Below are 7,615 nucleotides of genomic sequence, written 5' to 3' on the forward strand. Positions count from 1 at the left end.
AATTTGAGGGGGTTTTTTATCTGTGTGCCATAATCATCAACATTAAAGCATAAAGAAAATTGTTAAAAATACCCTTTTACCTGAGATAAATCCATATAATTTCTTGCTTGAACTTAACTACTAAAAAAATAACTTCTCAACTATATCTAACTTACTGACATGAAACTGTACAGCATCTTTTTTTTATTTTTGCAGAACCCAATGAAAAGTTGTCAGTGTGATAAATTGATGCCATAATTTCATAAATTTTGAATGTACAAAAACTGTTCTAAGATAAGTTATGACAAAACTGTATGGTTTAATGTGCAGAGTAATATTGATACCACCAGTTGTATGTATGACCCTTGCTATAGTGATAGTAAGGGTCAAATATATATTTAATTATATGCTTTGTGGTGGACAACTGGGTATAGTTGTATCCTAACCATAACCCTACCCAGGATTCAGCCTGTCTCCTACCCAATGACCGCTGGAGAGAAGCACCAGACCCCTTCACCACCCTGCAAGGACAAAGGTGTTTAGCTAATGAAAGGTTGGATGGTAGACATTTGCAGTAGGATGTAGTGAACAGCAGATGGCGCCATTGTACATATCATGTCACTTGTTTTCCTCTCTCCAAATTTGCTTGAGTGCAGAGGTGGATTGGAAGGTGTAGGTGGATGCCATCAGTGCTCTCTGGATGTTCATTATGTGCATATACCGGTGCCTCTCTCCTGACTTTAATGCATTTACCTTTCCCAACCTAAAGAAGAGCAGGAACACGGTGTACCACGCTCCTAACACTCCCTTTGACACCTGCAGCTCGTGTCTGTTTTTAAAGGAATCTAAGTTGGAGTACATCAAAGAGGCAGATAAACAAAAGAGAGGCTGGTAGGGAAGGGCTTTGGGTGGGGGTGTACGCTTATCAAGCGCACCGAAGACATCCAGTATGTGGTGCATTGCATAATGTTGTACTTGGGTGTATCATTATACAGATGCGTGCATGCTGTAACAATGCCGCAAGAAAGCCTGAGTATGATGGCATACACTGAAGAATCAACCCTCAGATGTTTTTTTTTTATTGGTTGGTTCAACAGAGGCTCAGTGTTTTGAATAGTGCAGCACAGAAATGCAGATTAGTGTTTTCATATATATATATATATATATATATATATATATATATATATATATATATATATATATATATATATATATATATATTTATCTCCAGAGGCAGTGATGAAAATTACCCTAGTGGTACTCTGCTCAAGTACTGTGCTTAAATGTTATTTTAATGTACCTATTGAATATCAGGGCTGAACAGTGGAGTAGTTGTTGGCACTGTCACCTTGCAACAAGAGGTTCCTGGGTTTATGCAGTTGAAACCAGGAGTCTACATACAAATTAAAAAAATAACATATATGCCTATTTTTCTCACCGTCTCAAGTTAAATCTGACCAAACGTCGCTCGTTTTAGGTCAGTTAGTATTACCAAAATTATTTCAGTTTGCTAAATGTTATAAAGCTTATTGAGAACAATTTTTAGGTTAGCTTTCTCAAGCTTCTCACAATAATTTATTGGAGTTTTGGTTCATTCCTCCAAGCAAAGTTGGCGTAAGTCAGATTTGTAGGCCTTTTCAGGTCTTCCCATCACTTCTCCATAGGACTGAGGTCAGGGCTTTGTGATGGCCACACCAAACCATTAACTTTGTTGTCATTAAGCCACTTTATGACCACTTTGGCTGCAGCCTTAGGCTTATTGTACATTTGTAAGACCAATCTGCACGCTTTAACTCCCTGGCTGATGTCTTTTTACACAATGTTGTTTATGAGGTGGACCAGTTTCCCCTGCAGGAAAACATCCCCATAACATGATGCTGCTACCCCCATACTTCAAAGTTAGGATGGTAGTAGCATCCTCATTTTCCCCCCAAACATAATGATGGTTGTTATGGACAAATAGTATTACATTAGTTTCAACAGACCATATGTCTCCAAAAGTGGAGGTCATTGTCACTGTGTGCATTTGCAAACAGCAACCTGGATTTTTATGTTTCTTTTGAAGGAAAGGTGTCTTCCTTGCTGAGTGGCCTGTCAGCCCATGTTGTTACAGGACATGTCTCACTCTGGATAAGGACACTGTCTTACCAGCTTCAGACATTAGGTGAGATATAAGTTAAGCAGCAGACGAGAGTTCTTTAAAGACTGTTAATTTATCCTGTTTAACACACTTTATACTTTAGTTGTCTTCATCTAAGTGATGGATAGTAATGTGGAAATGGGTGTTGAAGTTTATTATTACTAGTGAAGAAAAGGAAACAAGAAATATAATGTAAAACATTAATATTGTGCACTGTAAACGGTTTGTTGGTTAACAAATAACCAACACATCTCAGAAGATATTTTGTAAGAATATATATATTTTTTACCTGAATCCATTTTATTGCTTGGAAGACAACAGAGAAGGTGACCTTTAGTACCAAGCACATACCTGGATCTTTGCTTTTTGAGGCAAAATCTTATTTTGACTGTTTACATATGATGGAAGATGACTTTTCCTTCTTTCACTGGAAAAACCTTTAAATATATCGTGGCACGTGCTGAGACTGCGTTACATTGCTGTTCTGGCTAAAGGACTACTCAACAACAGATCCAGTTAATGAGTTTATTTGAAAAGAGCAATAATAAGCTGAATGAAAACTGACTTATAGTAAATTAATACAAGAGGAATAAAGAGCATGAATAAATGATTTGGATAGAAGTTATATGTGTTTGAAGAGCGAATGGAGGTATAAGATGAATACAGCAGAGACTGAATTTAGATATTTATAGCAATATAAATTATTTCAAGGCGGATCCAGTGGCTGCAGCCATTCAGTGATTAAATAGAGCTGAGATCTCATAAATGAGCTATTTTACTCCTATGAAAATCAATCACAACTACTAAATCCACATAAAGTTGATTAAACCTTTTATTCAGAGCTAGCAAACCAGTCCGATTCAAATGTATCTAAAAGAGCACATGTCTCCCACCACAGTGTTAAAACATGGTGATTACAAATTCCATTAGTCAGTCTGCTGCTGTGAAATTCCTGCATAATGGTAGTTATTAAGGCCTTGCGGGTCTTTGGTCAGTCTGAAAAAGCATCAGGCGATGCTCGGCATTCTTTACCCAAAAGTCTCCCCGCTGCTCAACCCAGCTGTGAGGTCAGTGAGCTCCAACTAAAGCCTCCTCTCTCACCTCAGTAAGAGGAAATTGCTTCTTTTTGGCCATGATATTTAATGTACATGGTTGGTTTGATTTTAAAAGCCCACACACAAACTCCCTCCAACGGACTGGGCGACACAAAAGAGAAAGTAGTGTTGTTATTGTTGTTATGTTTCTTTTTTACTTAAAATCATATTTTCAGCTGTCAGTTTGTTAATTTTTCCGGACATCTTGGCTTCAGATTTCATTTTTCCTCAGTCCTCTCCCGCCCCCTCATCCTCATCCTTTTTGCAAAGCAGGAGTCAAATGATGTTCGGGAACATTATGAATTCATCCTGGTCATTCCTTCTCCAGCTCTCCAGCTCTACAGCACTGCTGCTTACTCCTAGCCCTGCATTATTGAACACGCTGCACCAAAGGCCAGAGGGCCAGACGGTGGGTTAGAGCCGCAGAATCAGGATCAGTTATAAGGGATAGGAAAAATTTAAAACGGGGTCGGGACCGTTCTGTGACAAGGAGGCAGAACAATTTGTTAATCAGCTGCAAAGAGATCCTTTTAACATCAGCTATGCTGAGTTCAAGGACCCCAATCCATTTCAGCTAATGATAATGGAAAAAATGAGATACATTAGGGAGCAAATTAAACTTGTTTATCCCCCTCTTGATTTTTTTTAGGTCTTGTGACTATTTATTTTTATTTATTTATTTTTATCAATGTAGGAAATACATCGGCCCATTAGTCCTGCTGCAACCCTAAACTATAAAAGTAAATAACACAGATCATCAAACATTTCCTTCTAAAGACCCAAGAGCTTCTCCACGCCTCCACACATCAATGAGCACACCATCCAATATCCTGCTTAGACCACAGAGTCACTATCTGCAATGCGCAGGTCAGGTAATGTTACACTGTTGCTTTCCCAATGTCAGATTTCTCCCTCACTACTTTGTTCCATCAGGGTGGTTTTATTCAGAGGGTTTAACTCTTGCCAGACCATGACTTTTAAGTCTGGTGTTTGACGTTGATGCTTAAAGAACTTTACATTGGAAGAACAATCACACTGAATGTCAGTTCAATTAAACCTTGTGACCTTTGCCAGGTCAGAGGGAGTGTTCATGGACAGAACTTTACTGAATTAAATGAAACTGGACAATGTCTAAAAGAAAAAAAAACAACTAAAAGGCACAGCTTTTAAAGATTTTCTGTGTTTTACATTGCCTTGCAAACATATTTACATCAGAAAAATTTACATTTTATCATGCTATAAGCATTGTAGATTTTATGTGACAGAACAATGCAAAATCATGCCTGGCTCTGAAGTGGGAGGATAATGTTACATTATTTTAACTTTAACTTTTTTTTCAAATGAAAATATGAAAATTGTGGCATGTTTTGCTGTAAATACAGCTGAAAATATAGCTGCAATTATTTTTGATGTATGTCTTTATCAGCTTTGCAAACCAAGAGACAAAGATAGTTTCCCATTCTACTTTCCAAAATGACTTACTAACGTTACTAATCCAGACCTGGTCTTTGACTGGGTCATTCTAAGCAATGCATCATTCAGGAGTAGCTCATGCATGTTTGGGGAGCTACTCCTGCAACTAAACATACAGGAGTAGCTCATGCATGTTTGGGGAGCTACTCCTGCAACTAAACATACAGGAGTAGCTCATGCATGTTTCCTAAAGTTCTTTCTAAGAAGAAGAACTTAGGAGGTTCTTCCTAAAGCTGAACCTCTGTTCTAGTCTCAGATCTTTTGCAACATGTTTTGTTGTCTTTTAGAATTGACTTTTTTTTCTGTTTCTGTGTAACTTTTTCCCTATCACTTTTGGTCTCTACTTATAAAAAACACTTCCTTCTTGGCTTTCCTTGAGGTCAAAGTGCACAACCAACGTATGGCCTATCGACAAGTTTTTCCAAGTGAGAAGAAGATCTTTGCAACTCATTTGTCTTTACCATGGTGTTTGTTCATTAATGTTCCACATACAACACATTGCAGTTTGTGCCTAAAAATAAGGAAACATGCAAAAAGACTTTTGTGTGTGAGCAGTTTTGGAAAATCACTCTATGGAGCTATATATGTACATATTATTAAATCTAATTTTAGATTTAAGCTGGTGCAGAATTACACTTTCTGTATAAGGGGAAATCCTTTTGAATTGTGCAGGCTTTATGAAATGCATATAAATGTGCCATATGTGGAGCCTGGATTGCTGTTTAGCACTGACAAAGACACACCATTTTGGCAACTCTGGCTTCAAGAAGGCAGTGTGCACCCGCCACAGTGTGAGAGAGAAACTTCAACCTAAATATGCAAGTATTTACAGATGAGTCATTATTCAGATGCTGCCACACACCAGCGCACTAGATGATGAGGGGTTTAGCTTGGCACATGAGGAGACACTGAGCTGGAAAGTAAGGGTGATAACCGAACGGGCGTGTTTGTATGTGCGGCAACACCGCTGGCGGTGACTGAGCTGCTCAGTATGACTGAAGGACCAGATGGAGTTACAGATACGATCAGGTGTTTGATTTCCCCTGTCTTCTCATCCTGCAGTTATTTCAATTGCACACACTTTGCAACTGCATTTCTAACTGCCAGCATTTTTGGCTGCAATTAAATTTCTTTAGACAGTTTCAGAACTAATAGGCAAAATTTAGAAGTATTTCAATAACAAATTGTGGGGGTGATTCAGATATCCACTGGCAAAGTGGAGGTATTATAATAATGATGAAAAATGCTTTGCAGTATTTATTTTTCATGACGTTTTACTGACGGAAAAACAGAAATATTAGGATGTAAAAAAAACAAACAAAAAAAACAAAACCTGAAGAACAAAAACAGGGTTAAAAATGTAGCACCAAACTTGATGCCTTCCCATCACTACAATGGAGAGTGCTGATAAGGTAGTGTCTTCTGTATGTTTCGTGACATACAGAATTCATGCCTGGAGGCTGTGAGAATTTACCAATTAAGTGTGGAACATGAAGCAACTCTGTTTGACTTGGATGCAACGCATATGTTTGGCTGCACAGTCCAAACTGAAAAGGAACTGAGACAGTGCAGCCAGCACCTCCAGCCACATAAAAGCACAGCACGTGCAATGAACTGGCAGAACTCCCCAGCTTCACTACGAGCAGAATATTAATGATTTGCTTATGCGGTATATCCGATGTGGGAACATTTTTATTGGTATGAACACTGTATGAAGTGAATGCATCCAAAGTAGACCGACACTTAGAATTTAACTTTGGTTGTTAAACAGAAGAATTTAACGAAGAAAATGTTACTTTTTCTGATGGGATACAGAAAAAGAAATACCAAGCTTTTTAAGTAGGAGAAAAAGTGGCACAAATAAGAGGACAAATTCACTTTACATATTACATAGCTTACATAAGTTATTTTATGGAATTACAACAAAGGGTCTCTGAACCTGAAATAATCTCTGAATCTGTCCTATAAAATCATGTGTTCTGAAGTGGAATAAATAGTATTCATGTGTATGTAGGACTGTTAAGAGGAAAATGAAGCAAATTTGCTACAACAGGCACAATAAGTAAAAAGAATTCCAAATTTAGGGAGCAAAAGCTCGTTCTGCTTTGAAAGTGACCACTGCCGTAGTGCATTCTTCACAAGCTGTTTTTCAATTTTAATTTCCATAGTTTTATCCCATCTGCCAAACAGAAAATCATTGTGTATATTTAGGCAAATTGAAATTCATTATATTTGAGCGCAAATGGCATGTAGAATGAAAGAGAAAATGCATCAAATTGGCAAGAATTTAATTCAGAATAGACATTTGAAGAGCATGAGTGAAACATCTAGAATTCATTCAGATTTAAACTAAAATGATATAAACTAAAACGAGTTCTCGTGAGAGTGTGCGTCTTATGGAAACTATTTTAGATGAAATAGGTGTTACAGAAAATGAAGCATGCAGCCAAAGTGAACATTGGTAAAAATCAACAGTGTTGCAGTTTTGGGGGTTTATTGTACATATTTCAGTAGTTAGAAACTTGTACAAACAGCAGGGTATCAGGGTCTCTTAGCAGACCGCAGACCCACATGCCATGCCAGACAGATATTCAAAATGTAGGCAAGTATAGGCAAGAAAGCCATCATAACCAAAACTGCATTAACCAAGCTGCTAAACAATCTCTGAGATCTCAATTGTTTTGGATAATCAATAAGATGTTGACAGCTGATAGCTTCTCTTCAGAACCATATTTAAAATATTCCGACCGCTTTCACTAGTGACTCTAAATTGGGTTTAATGTCCACATATCAGTTGAATCCATCCTATTGTGTAAAAACATTTTTTCTGGGATAAAGCAGAATTGCCTGGAAACATAAAAACTTTACTTGAAAACAGACACTTCTTCATAGCAGAATATATTTGTTTTAAATTAATTGTTGTGTAATG

Source organism: Poecilia mexicana, unplaced genomic scaffold (assembly GCF_051168715.1).
Source record: "Poecilia mexicana isolate PSO_F unplaced genomic scaffold, ASM5116871v1 scaffold_9, whole genome shotgun sequence".
Classification (NCBI taxonomy): domain Eukaryota; kingdom Metazoa; phylum Chordata; class Actinopteri; order Cyprinodontiformes; family Poeciliidae; genus Poecilia; species Poecilia mexicana.